Genomic DNA, 14,616 nt, shown 5'->3' with positions numbered 1-14,616 from the left:
AACTGATTTGATCACATGGTTAATTTGGCTTTTACTGTTCATTTATTTGGTAATAAAGGAAAAGGTCTGAATTTGGCCTTTCATTCCTGCAAGAAATGATCTACAAAGATGAATATATATGACAGGTTGAAAATGCTCAACAGACGATAATATTACTCTCTGATACTCATTTCACTCTAATATTTAACAGAATAAACAACCCAAGCAGCAAACTATGCTGAGTACAGAGTCTTGTAAATGTCACTAAGAATTATCAACTGAAATCTTTTGTCAAGATGTTGTGGAAGGTGAATCTAGAGTAATCTCCCAAGAGACTCTTTGTAAGAAGGGTACTGAGAATAATTAATAATAATTTCAAAATATGAAAGATCTGTTTGATGATTATTTATTACTATGATAAAGTCACAGTAGCAAGTCATATCATGTTTCCAAAATGGAAATTCAAAAGAACAAGGACAATAAAAAATTTATTGTTTTGAGGGTTTTTTTTCAGTTTCCCCAGGTGAAAAATACCAATTTATGCACCATAATTTATCTGTACAAGATGCAGGTAGGAAAAACCTGCCAAGAAAACTGAAAAACTTTGAAAAAATGACAATTGGATTTACAATCTGTTTTGAAAAAATTGTGCTAGTCAGTTTTATGCTTTTTGATATCATTTGAAAACTAGGAATTTATTTTTTGTTTTGCAAGACTTAAAGCCATTCTTCATATTTACGCTATTATGATTTTCAATCGGTATAATCTGAAAAAAACATTTTGTAAGAACTTACATATTTAAGAGATTAATTTTGACCTTTAGACAAGTTTCTCACTTTGTTCTGCCTGACTACCTGTAAGTTGGAATCGAGGGCTTGGAATGTGACAGAAAGATCATGCTCGTTTCTGGATATTAGTTATTGTTTGGTGAAATCTTTCAGAAATATTTTTAAAGTTCTGGCAAATAAATTTGTACATCTCAGTGGTTATTTGTAGAGTCTGACAGCTAAGTATTTTGGCTTTTTTCTGTCTTATCTGAACATTTGTTCTCTTTTTATAGTTCCAATGGAATGATTGAGACACAGATGACTAATTCTTAGATGATTAAATGTGATCATGTGGTCCACCTTGCAATACATAGGTTGTAAGTCTTTCACTCCTCAAAAGTGTTGAAAGTCAACTACTGTCCTCTCCCTGGGAAGTCTATGCAGTTTGCCCAGTCAGTGGGCATTTTCTTCTAATTTAAGAATGCTAGTTAATGCCTTACAGTAATCCACTAAGTGTTTTATTTCTTGTGAGATGCGATTTATTCTTCAAGATATTAATATGATTCAGATTGGAAGTAATGAGAAATGATCCTGTATTCTCTTACTGTTGTGAAAAAGTGAAAACATAACATTCTTTTTCACTTCAGCTCTGTGCTCTTATATTGCTTTACAGATTAGTTAACTAACATTGTAGGCAATGATCTTTTTTTCAGTCAGGGTAATTGAGACATTATAGCTACTCTTAGCAGACTAGATGACAGTGTTATATGCAGTCTATTGAGTAGTTCAGGGAACCAACATATCTAGTCCTGATTTTAATATTAAAATAGTGCTTGCTCTAGTCTACATCCTTTTCAACCTTGTGACTTCTTTCTTTCCAAAGTTGCTTTGGTATTGCTATGGTTTGAAATGTTGGTATACAATGTTGGTAACAATATTGGTAAAGTTACCAATGTACCAATGCACCAATACCAACAATAATGTTGGTAACAGAAACAGAATTGTTATTGTTTACTGTGAATAATTTTATTCTTTTACATTTTCAACATGGGCTATGTTGTTAAAGACAGCTTCCATTTCCCACTTAAAAACTGTTTTTGATATGCAATTTTGATGTGAGAAATTTCCTCAAATATGTACACTTGTGAAAAGGTACTTTACAATTCTGAATTATTTTTACAGCAGTAATATTAACTAAAATTTGTCATTCTTCTTGTAAAACACATGAAATGTAGCTGTCATAGGGTAGATTTGTCTCATATACTCTATTTGTGTTTTTCTCCAGTATGTGAAACCCTATAATATAGAAAATATCTATCCTTACCAAATAAATTCTAAAGTGATACATGCTTAATATTAACTGAATATTCAATAAAATACATCACTGGTCAAATGAACATACGGTTGACAAATGCTCCACAGTACAGATTTTTTTCTGCTTAAGACATTTGTGTCTCAATCCTCTAGTAAGTGGACCTAGTTAGCTGAAAAAGTAGACTAAATTATTCTAGACCAGTGTTAGGGTCATCCTCTACTGACAGTCCATGCAGGCGATGTAGTGCTTTTTGGTGCCTCACCCAACCGTAATTTTCCTGAAGATACATTAATGCAATAGTATAAAGATGAAGTAGTTCAATGCAGAACTGAACTCTTATCTGTAGAACGTTATCAAGAACAACAATTCAATGAATCTTCTATACACTGCCAATCCTAAAAGTCTTTGAGCCAGAAATTCAGTCCTGTAACTTTAACGAAATTAAACATATTTAGGCTTACTGAAGAGCTATGGAACACAGTGGCTTCTTCATCCTAGCACTGCTTTATCATAGTGTTAAAGACAGTGTGTAACACTAATTCGATCATTTATCCATTTACTTTCTAGAATTAATTTTTTAATCATTAAGTGTCTTTCAGTGAAAATTATTATATGAAATAATAAAATCCTATTTTGGAACTCATATTCCTGGCATTGATTTTACTTGATCAATGAAAAGATATGAAATGAAAAGATGATCAGAATCTGGAGGAGGACATGTTTATATCTTGTTAGGGTTTGTGTGGGTTTTGGTTTTGGTTTTTGGTGGGGTAGGATTTTGCTTTGTTTTTACCATTGAGTATTACCGATGAGAGACAACAACTAGTTCTGTTAGTAACTACTTTTCTTATACTAGAAGATCATTAGAACTGTAAGAACATCTCAGCATTTTCTAGTGCAGAAATTCTGAAAGCTTCTTCGAGAGTATTTCAATATGTTAGGTGAAGCCAAGTGTGATTCCTCTTGGGCAAGGTAGTGTAAAGGACAAAGAATGTTAGACAAATATAATCAGAAATACATATATCTTTTCAATATGAAATTCAGCAAGTTATTCAGCATGTTAGTTGATGGTTTTCTGACAATGTTGACACAGAAAAACCTCATAGGATCCATTTTCTTTTGTATAAGGATCATCTTGGGAGAGCTCTCACAGCAAGAGCAGGGCAGGCAAGGGATCAGGGCCACCAGCATGGGTTTATGAAAGGGAGGTTCTGCTTAACCAACGTGATCTCTTTCTGTGATCATGTGACCCGCGTTCTTGATAAGGGAAGGCTGTGGACGTTGTCTACCTGGACTTTGGTAAGGCCTTTGACGCCGTTCCCCATGGCATTCTCCTGGAGAAGCTGGCGAATCATGGCATAGACAAGTGTACCCTTCACTGGGTAAAAAACTGTCTGGATGGCCGTGCCCAGAGAGTTGTGATTAATGGGGCGAAATACGGTTGGCGACCAGTCACCAGTGGTGTCCCTCAGGGCTCAGTTTTGGGGCCAGTCTTGTTTAATATCTTTATTGATGATCTAGATAAGGGGATTGAGTGCACCCACAGTAAGTTTGCAGATGACACCAAACTAGGTGGGAGTGTTGATCTGCTTGAGGGTCAGAAGGCTCTACAGAGGAACCTGGACAGACTGGATCAATTGGCCAAGGCCAATGGAATGAGGTTTAATAAGGCCAAGTGCCGGGTCCTGCATTTTGGTCACAGCAACCCCAGGAAACGCTGCAGGCTCAGGAAAGTGTGGCTGGAAGGCTGCCCAGCAGAAAAAGACCTTGCAGTGTTGGTGGACAGCCAGCTTAACATGAGCCAGCAGTGTGCCCAGGTGGCTGAGAAGGCCAACAACATCCTGGCCTGTATCAGGAACAGCGCTGCCAGCAGGACTAGGGAAGTCATCGTGCCTCTGTACTTGGCACTGGTGAGGCCTCACGTTGAGTACTGTGTTCAGTTCTGGGCCCCTCACTACAGGAAGGACACTGAAGTGCTGGAGCGTGTCCAGAGGAGAGCTACCAAGCTGGGGAGGGAGCTAGGAAACAAGTCATATGAGGAGAGGCTGAGGGAACTGGGCATGTTTAGTCTGGAGAAGAGGGGGCTGAGGGGAGACCTCATTGCCCTCTACAACTACCTGAAAGGAGGTTGTAGAGAGGTGGGTGGTGTCCTCTTCTCCCAGGTGAACAATGACCGGACCCTAGGAAATGGTCTAAAGTTGCTGCAGGGGAGGGTTAGATTAAGTATTAGGAAGAATTACTTTACTGAGAGGGTGGTCAGGCACTGGAACAGCCTGCCCAGGGAGGCGGTGGAGTCACCATGCCTGGAGGTGTTTAAGAAACATGTAGACATAGCTATTCAGGACATGCTCTAGTGCCCAAGATTATTGGTTTGTGGGTGGGTGTGATGTGGTGGAGTGTTGTGGTTTTTGTTTTGTTGTTGGTGTGTGGGTTTTTTGGGGTTTTTTTGTTTGTTTGTTTGTTTGTTTGTTTTTTAAGGTTGGACTTGATGATCTCAAAGGTCTCTTCCAACCATGGTGACTCTGTGACTCTGTGATTCTGTAAAAACAATATGACTGAACCTTGGGATATGTCCATATTCTTAGAGGTATATAGCAGGTACTTCTTTGAGCCTGTGTCAACTCTGTATGCAGATAGCTTTTTCCTCCTCTGAAAGATAAACAAATGGAATGGATAAAGGCTTTTTGTTTCTAAATTCAGTTATGGATGTTCCCTAAAGAGACCTGTCTTCATCGTGCATGCTTAGGTATTTGCTACCAGTATTCATAGTTGGTGTTTTTCTGGGTTGGGGTTTTGGTTTCTTTGTGTTTGTTTGGGTTTTGTTTTTCCCACTGCTTCTCATCACAGTAGAACACGTATCTCTTCTGCAGGTATGTTTCTATAACCAAAACAGAAGAACGTCCTAGATGAGTTCCATGCCTGATTCTATTATTATTTACATTTATGCAACTCAAGTGAATGCAATAAACCTTAAGTTTTAGGCTGTGTTGTACCTACAGAGTTGTGATAGTGGTAATAGTACCATTAAAAATTCTTGTCACTTCTGGACAAACTTTATGTAGGATGTTGTCAGTAAAACCTGTCTGGAACCCTGCAATGTCAATTTTATGCAATCATTTCTTGAACTATTTTATAAACATAGTATGATTAATGTACAAACATTAAACACATACGTTCATACACACAGCTGATTTATTTAGAGTTACCTGAAATACCCTGCACAGCAGTACATTATACCATATTGACCTACTTACCTTAGAAGTCCTGAGCTGGCAGATCATTTAAATACTAAGTGCCAAAAGTGCTATTTCTTTTTATCCAATGAAGAATACAAAACTCCATATATATACAAACTACCTTTTGAAAATTGTCCTCAGAGAAGCCAATGTTAGGTATGTAGGTGAAAGTATCAGTATTAATTTAAAATGAACAAACCAAAATAAACCATATTTCTTTTCTGTTCGTAAATGTCACTGTTCGATAGATACATTACACTTCTGACATGGAATAAATTTCAGACCACTTGCTGGGAGTCTTCTTGTCTCAGAGTTCTCAAGCAAAGAAGAATATTGTTACAAATTGTGCAAAGAGGCTTGTATGAATTGTTTCAGATGTATATTAATCTCAGTTAAAATGACCTCTTGTTCTTCCCAAGCATAAACTAAAGTTCAGTGGAAAACTGATCATAGTTGTTTAATGACTCCAAAATAGACTTTGCTATGAATTTATGAGGAAAATAGTCATATTCTTTTAGTCATAGTAATAACTCAACCCCTTGAGACACAACCCATTTGTAAGAGATTGAATCATTATTCTGACATTCAAGAAACATATGCTGTGATAGCGGCTAGATTAAAGGAAAGCTAGACTAAAACAAAAACGGTACAAAGGAACCTTTACAAAATGAAAAACACCCACCTTCTCTTTTATTCTCTGCAGTTACTACCAAATGGAAGAAGGCTAACCTGTGTTTCTGCACTGGATAGTTCTCTATTTTACATCAGCTTGGTGGTATAACTGGTATTATAGATCTCAAAATTTCTTCATTTTGTTGAAGAAAACAAATGCAAGCATGTAATACTTTCTTTTCTTCTCATTCTTTTTTTTTTTTTTTTTTCCACACTGCTATACTTCTACCACAACTTACCTAGAGGCTTTGAGACAAGAAGAACTGAGATGCAATAAGAAAATATTGTTTGACATTAGAAAAGCTGAAATAAGTTTTCTTTTTAAAGATATTGTCGAAAAGAGTAGATTGTCTGCAGAGATTGAAAACATTTTTCAGTAGAAGAACACAGTGGACTTTATTTTTCCTTTTTTTATGAGGAACTTTCAACATAGACTTGTTTCTACTTATGGAAACAGTTTACTTTTTTAAAAAAGTAAATGTCCCATGGTTTTGCTTGCTATTTTAAGGAAATTTTAATTACTATATTTAACTAATATTAAAATTTTGGAAGTGGCTTCAATAAACCTTAAGTCCATTTCACAGCAAGGGAAAGAAAATGTTGTCTAGTAGTTCAAAATGAAGAAGTGGGTTTCATCATGCCTCTGTACTCAGCACTGGTGAGGCCTCACCTGGAGTACTGTGTTCAGTTCTGGGCCCCTCACTACAGGAAGGACACTGAAGTGCTGGAGCGTGTCCAGAGGAGAGCCACCAAGCTGGTGAGGGATCTAGAAAACAAGTCATATGAGGAGAGGCTGAAGGAACTGGGAATGTTTAATCTGGAGAAGAGGGGGCTGAGGGGAGACCTCATTGCCCTCTACAACTACCTGAAAGGAGGTTGTAGAGAGGTGGGTGTTGTCCTCTTCTCCCAGGTGAATAATGACAGGACCAGAGGAAATGGTCTAAAGTTGCTGCAGGGGAGGTTTAGATTAGGTATTAGGAAGAATTACTTTACTGAGAGGGTGGTCAGGCACTGGAACAGCCTGCCCAGGGAGGTGGTGGAGTCACCATGCCTGGAGGTGTTTAAGAAACATGTAGACATGGCACTTCAGGGAATGCTCTAATGGCCCAGATTGCTGGTTTGTGTCTGTTTGTGGGTGGGAGTCGTGTGTGTTTGCTTTTGGGGGGGGGGGGGGTTTGTTTGGGTTTTTTTGTGTTTGGACTTGATGATCTCAAAGGCCCCTTCCAACCATGAATATTTTGTGATTCAGTGGTATGGAATCACATTTCTTTTTCCACCTCCATCTACTAGATGCAAGCTAGTAGCCAAATATCTCAGTTTTCCCCATTATAAAATGCAGATACTTGGTTTTTGAACTAATCACATTGACTCTTTAACTCCTTCTCCCTGATTTCACATGGTAGGTTTACAAATATATGTTTCTTCTTGACATCATGAAGATTTTAGAGTTAATCGTAGAAGACTTCTGGCTGCTTTTGGGTATAAAGATTGTCAGTCTTTTCTTGCAGCAGTATTCCTCCTCGCACATAGCAAAAAGCAAAAAGAAAAATAAAAAATAATTTTTAAAAAGGGGGTTGCTGTAACAGTCTCTGGAATTCCTCACTCTCCTTTTGAGAGAGTGATTCCAGTGGCAGTGAGTATCAGCAGAAGGCATGTTGTCACAGATGCTGGGAAATACAGGTGCAGGGTATCAGGTGTTCATTGGAGCAAAGATACAAGAACATTAGTCCTGTATGCCTTGTACAAAATCAAGCCTGAAATACATGTCTTTTTATAAATGTGTTTGTCGCAAAACTAGCATCACTGTTCATACAGTAGTTCTTTAAAGCTGAATACTGACATTCAAAGGCATATGTCGTCTGAATCTTCAAATCATTGAGGACCACTTTGGCAAAAATTGAATATGAATTCATGCATACCATTGAATCAATTTCTTCTTGGTTTTAGCAGTGTCCTTTCTTTTTAAGAGAATTCTTGAAAACCCTATCTAATAGGAATAGCCCAAAGGCATGTTTAAGCTAATGCATCCTAAATGAAATCTTAACCTTCAACCTTCATTTTCAAAAGTATAGTCTCTAATTAGATAGTGCTCTTTTCATGCAAGTAAAAGGTGTAATGCTGATTAGGTTATATATCACTGAGGGAAATTTTGCCACTACGAGGTCAACATCTGTTGATTTAGAAACTAGACAGTATAATTCAACATTTAAAATCATAGCTGCTTCTAGCAGGGTTAATTGAAAACGAACTCATAATTTCCTGAGAACTCATAATAAGTGCAGGCATAACCAAAGATGAGGGAGATTTGGTTTTTAACATTCTGATATGCATTGCATATCCAGCCCACAAATCATGCAGGTTAACAGAGGTGGAACCATGAATCTGGATACAGTCAAGTTTGATTGTGGGTTTTTCTGGGTTGATGCAGGTTTTTGCCATGTCTCCTGTACCAGAATGCAGTTAGGGAACAAAAGCATAATGGCATTAATGATCGATAGTCCAACCTCAAAGGTGCGGGTTTAATCAGAAACTCTGAATGTGATTTCATGCACAAGTCCTTGTCAATATGTTCTCATTTTGCACGCTGCACAGACTGTGCAACAACGCCTTCGCTGGAACACTGATTAGATATAGAAAGAAAAACAACACACACCTTTTCTGCCCAGAAACCAGTTAGTTCTTTTGTGAATGTCAGTGTAATAATGTGCATTTTGGGGGCATCACTGAGAAGGTCAAATATTATGATATCGTTTTTAAAATTCTGCTTCATATCTTGTAAATAGTTTAATCTTAATGAAATAAAAACTTGTAGAGATACAAATATTACCTAAAAAGAGATTTCACAAGAGGGAAGTCACCTTCCCTTCTTTACGTAATACTAAAATCCTACAGAGGTGGATACTTCTAATAGGGTACCAAAAGCATAGATGTGATGACTAAGCAGTTGAAGCAATATTCATGAACAGTAAGATGCCTATAGAATCATTAGTCTAGAGAGCCAACAACCTACAAGAAAAGATTTCTAACTCATTAGTAAAATTAGTATGTTCTTCACTGTTTCTTCAGTACAAACATAAGAACTGTTATTTGCATTTAGTCTCAGACTCAGTTACAAATATTTTCCCTTATGACTTCTGATTTTGTCAACTTTTTTTTTCCTGTCCTCACATTATTTTACAATCTAAAAACCTGAGGCACATTGGAAATTATCCAATATTTCAGATTATATTTTAATTTTCAGACTTAAAAAAAAGAGCTATTATCCCACTAGTTGAAAAAAATCAACTACTTTCTATGATATTACACATTTTTTGGTAAGAGTAAAATTCTAAGAAATAAAATTTGTTTGCATGGGGAATACCATGTTAGTTCAAACCACTTAATAATTTTCAGTGTGTTTGCACAGTTTACATATAAAGGTATAAATGCTGTCCATAGAGCTTTGTGGTAAAATCACTGTGGTTTTTGTGCTGTTGAAGATCTATACTTGAGTCAAATATAGGTAACAAATGAAGCACAAATCAAGGCATATTTTTTTCTTTTACGTCTCAAAATCGTTATTATAATACTTTAGCTGATTTAAAATTTTTTTAAATTCAAAGCAGAGAATGGAGATGATGTATATACAAAAACTAGTACAGTAAGGAGGTGTTAATTTATCTGTTGAAGACAAACATGAAAATAAAGTATTCTGTATCTGTACATATTATATTATTACAGACTGCATTGAGGTGCTGGAGCGGGTCCAGAGAAGGGCGACAAAGATGGTGAGGGGTCTGGAGAATAAGTCTTATGAGGAGAGGCTGAGGGAGCTGGGGTTGTTCAGCCTGGAGAAGAGGAGGCTGAGGGGAGACCTTATTGCTCTCTACAACTACCTGAAAGGAGGGTGTAGAGAGGTGGGGGTCGGTCTCTTTTCTCAAGTCACAGGCAACAGGACAAGAGGAAATGGCCTCAAGTTGCGCCAGGGTAGGTTCAGGCTGGATATTAGGAAAAATTTTTTCACTGAAAGGGTTATCAGACATTGGAATGGGCTGCCCGGGAGCTGGTTGAGGCACCATCCCTGGAGGTGTTCAAAAGATGGGTTGATGAAGTGCTGGGAGGTATGGTTTAGTGATGATGCTCCTTGTTTGTTGTGTGGGTGTCTATTTTTGTCAGTTAGGTTGACGGTTGGACAAGACTATCTTTAAGGTCCCTTCCAACCTAGAAGATTCTGTGATTCTGTGATTCTGTAATATATTCTTATGCATATAAATGTTCACAGTGCTGTTCTGCACATTGGAAAATAGAATTTGTCAGTCTCATCCTCATTGCTAGTTAATTTGGGATAAGGAAAGCAACTATTTTGGTTCTGATGTAGATTATTTTAGCTGTCCATTTTTTACTGAGACTTTTTTGTAACCAAGGAGAAAAACCTGACCAATTTTTGGCAATATTAAGAAAATATTAACAAAATCAGATACTGAACAGCTTTATTATTATTATTTTTTTTACAGAAGTAGACAGTATTAGGAAACCCATGCTTACTTTTATCACATTCCTGACATAATCATTTTGCTGAGAAGTCGTAGCTATGAGTTTTGACATTAAGTAGCTAGTAGCTCAAAAAGTATTTAAATATTCCAGGGTAAATGCAGATTTTCCTGTACATATTTGATCTTGTGTATACAGTATAAGGACACTTCCCAGTACTGTGGATACAGACTTCCTCTTTGTAGCAAGAAATGCTAAATTTAATCTTTCTCTCTGAGTTGTCCTAAATGATAAATAAGCAGGAATCACAGTTGAAAATAGAAGCTAACTAGACATGCTTACAACTGCTTCCCTGGTTCCTAGTAGCAGTGCTTAATAAATGAGTTTCCTTCCTGTATCTTCCACGTTGTTGTTTTGACACCAGCACTACTGATGTGCCTGGTGTGAATGGTGCCATGAGGAGTAGTATCAATGGAAATGCTCCTTGGAGACACAGTTTCAGCAGCATAGCGTTAGTAAACTGAATAAACATTGTATAAATTGGTTGCTATTCAGTGTAAAAGAAAAAAATGCAACGATAAAAAAAAATAATATTTACTGAGATCCAAGTAGATGTGATTAAAACAACACTTTTGCAGACACTAATCAAAGCTGGTTTCCTACTCTTTTGTTAAAAGACAGGAAAATTCTTCTGTTAAAACCAGGGAAATAGTAATAATATCTATGCCTTTTCCATTACACTGGTTAGAATTATTGTTTTCATATAAAGTTTCCTCTACTGTATGAGAAACAAATGTCACTAATTCATCTGAGCTGATAATCATGTTACAGGTTGGTTTAATGAGATTAGTGTATTTTTGTAATTATTATGGTAACACACTGCCTATGACTCATACAATTCTCTTCTATTAATTAGTAAGTGATTGTTTTAGTGTAATATTCTTCTGAAGTCCTAAGTTTATCATACTAATTCATACAGCTATTGACTTTGTTGTATAGTTTACTTCATTATTTATTTTTTTTTCTGATTAGAACTTCATCTTTCTCTGCATCCACAAATGCCCCCTTACATTCTTGGGATTTCTTTCACTGAAAGAATTACACAAAGTATACAAAATAGATCATTATTTCTGCTCACATCCTGAGAATCACCGTTGTCTTTAAAGTGCTACTTGGGCAATGGTGAAATTGCCGTGAGGAAACATTACACCATAACACATATCATGGAGTCCTGACACCGTATCATTTTCACTTAGGCTGACTCTCTGCTTCCAAGAATGATACCTCAGATTAAGGGAAACTTAAAAGACATCATGATTTCTGCAGTTTATTATTCAACACACTATACTCTTGATGGAGGAAATGCCACTCGAGTTTGAACTTTGTGAATGATCAAAGGTTTAGGGTAACGCAAATGCATGGCCATTCCCCTCCACTCAGCAGGTGATGTAATAAACTGGAAATACTCAGGAAAGCTGCCCTAAACTGGCTAAAGCCACTGAATTCTAACAAGGGTCTGTGCTGGAGATAGGCCCACATAAAATGTGCAGGAAGGTTTGCAGTCAACACCACGACCCTTAGAGCAATAGCTTTAATGTATTTCCTGTGAATGTGTAATTTATCGTAAATTTGCTTTCTATCCCATTCCTATATTTCCTTTTGTCCTGCAGGTAAAATGGAGGAAAATAAGGGATATTCTGTTAAAATCACTGTTTGACAGGAAATGTTATTCGAATATGACCAAATGCTGTCATTCCAGAACCAAAGAGAAAGGGATATTCAAGCTCAAATCCTGAAGAAATTTTATTATTTTTAGTTAAGAGAACAGCTGAATTTAGATGTATGCTATTTCTCTGACCCCGGTAGGCAAACGATATGTGTTTCTCACAGAAATTCAATATGAATTACACATTTTTGGTGGAAATGTTAAAAAAGTAGTGATCATACCTGGCAAGCACACCAGTTTATTGCTCGCTATAGGAAGACACCCTTTCAATAAAAATACAACAAGGATTGACCTTTTCTTCTGTACTACCAGCCTACCAATTCAAATTTTCTATCACATTATTATTATCAGACTCAAGCTTTATTTTATAATGTGTTATGACAGAAGTTTTATACTTCACCAAATGACTGAATTGTAACTCTCTAAATGGAGAACAAACATAGCAATGTTTTGTTAATTGTGTGTGAAGCCATTTATAATACTCTCTTTGATGGGGAAAAAAATCAAAACAATGTAAACCATGCTAGTTTAAGATTCTAGAACAAATCTGTAATGGCTCTTTCTATACAGTTGGTAAATAGCAGCTTACTTTTTTATTATGTTGAACATTTTAATTGTAAAAGCTGTTACATAACATTGAATCCTGCTCTCTTCACATGCAGTGTACTCGTGATTTTTAACACTGAAAATTTCACGTGTGCAAATTAGCCTTCCTCATAGCTTAAAAATAATGTGAAAGAGTGCTATAATGCTTATTTCCTTGCAATGAGAAGTCTCAGTGTGTGCACAAGCTTTTAAGACTATCCTAATGTTATCTTTCTAACTGATAAATTAATTTTTTTCAGGATGGAAAGAAGATGTTAAAAATGTATTTAAATTCCTAGAGTTTAAGGACAAAAACTACAGCATTTAACTGATTATCTATGACACAGTTCATCAATCTTTCCACTTAGGAAAGAAGTTTTTTTCTATTACAATAAAATATGTGTCAACAAAATTATCTTCAAGATCAAAATTTGTCACATTGTTGCCTAGCTGCATCACTGGAGTTTCTCAAAATCTCAGTGAACACTGAAGAACCTAATTAATTGTTTGTCACCTGCATATTTTCATGTCTTTTCAGTAATCTGCTATGCATTACAAAGTCCACAGGAGTGCTAGTTTTGAAACTCTGAACTTTCCTCCTAATTCTGATCCAGATTTCACTTGTGTAGCTTATGTCTGCAATCTTAAGCACCCAAAGTTAGATGGGGTGAATCTGGGCCTTTGACATTGTTGAGTAGGAACTATTTATACATTTGTAGGAACTATTATACACATTTGCCCCTTCACCCAGCTCTCTGGTAATTTCTTTTTGCCTCTTTTCCTCTCCTGTTTACACCACTCTCCTAACTTTTCCTCACGTTTTTGAGGTAGAGTTTTCCTTTCAGTAGTAGTTCTTGCTATCATGATTTGCCAAGGTATGGGAGATTCCTAACAGGGAAAAAAAGCATGATTTTTCTTGCAAAAAATTACTTATAATTTAAAAAGGAAAGTTGGAACAGTCGTACAATCTTAGAGGGGACATTTCAGTCAAAAACAGAGAAAATAAAAAGGAGTACAGGCTGAACATTAAAAAATTGGAAAGGTTTGTTTCAGAGTTGTCATTGTCTCACTAGATTAAGTGCATTTGCACCCTGTTTTGTTTCTTTCAAACCATGGTGGCCTTACTTTCTAGCATTCCTGGCAAGTACTTCACACACCATACACTATTCTGCTATGGCTCGTTCTGTTTCTTCTGTTGTAGTTGCCCTAAATAGCAGTTAAATATTTACCAGAGTTGAAACTTTAATTTCTACTTTCTATGTGATTTCTATCTTCATCATGACAAACGTTGTAATCAAAGGCTCACTTTTCTGTATTTCATTGAGGAATGAAAATATAAGTGACGTGTCATGTGCAAAAATGCTACAACCATGGGTACTTCTGCTTTGATGTCAGGGTTGAGATGCTTCCTAGTATATATTCTGTGACTGGAGTTATGGTTCACATAAATACTTTCTTAATTATACATGTGGATGTTCATATTCCAGAACTATTTGTTATTCCTCAAAAAAAAAAATAAAAAAAATTGTTTGATAACAGAATTTTACACAGCCTACTCTCCTGATAGTCAGCTTGCTCTTAGTTCCATCCCATTAAACATGTTACATTATGCAACTTACATTCATCATCTTGTCAAAGAAAAAATAGAACAGTGATCCAGAATTTTTAAAATAAATTTATCTGTTTTTTCGATATACTGAGAAAAAGCAAAACCAGGTTTTAGGTTTTTTTACTATCTTCCTTTTAAATTGTAAGCCTAGAAGCATTACAATGGTATTTCCAAATTTTTCATAGATTTTAAAAACTGTATGTTAGTTATAGCAGGAAAAAAAGTCATACTGAACATCAGCCAAACTTTGGATTCTT

The 14,616-nt window shown here is 36.2% G+C and overlaps 1 protein-coding gene across 1 annotated transcript in view; it reads left to right on the top strand.

The window, feature by feature from the left end:
* Window positions 1-14,616, top strand: part of PTPRD (protein tyrosine phosphatase, receptor type, D) — a 1,328,567-nt gene that overhangs the window by 686,452 nt on the left and 627,499 nt on the right. The window lies entirely within an intron of this gene.

Source organism: Calidris pugnax, unplaced genomic scaffold (genome assembly GCF_001431845.1).
Source record: "Calidris pugnax isolate Ruff unplaced genomic scaffold, ASM143184v1 scaffold178, whole genome shotgun sequence".
In the NCBI taxonomy this organism is placed as follows: domain Eukaryota; kingdom Metazoa; phylum Chordata; class Aves; order Charadriiformes; family Scolopacidae; genus Calidris; species Calidris pugnax.
Note: the sequence above shows the minus strand (reverse complement) of the source record. Positions and strands in the feature narration are given on the sequence as shown.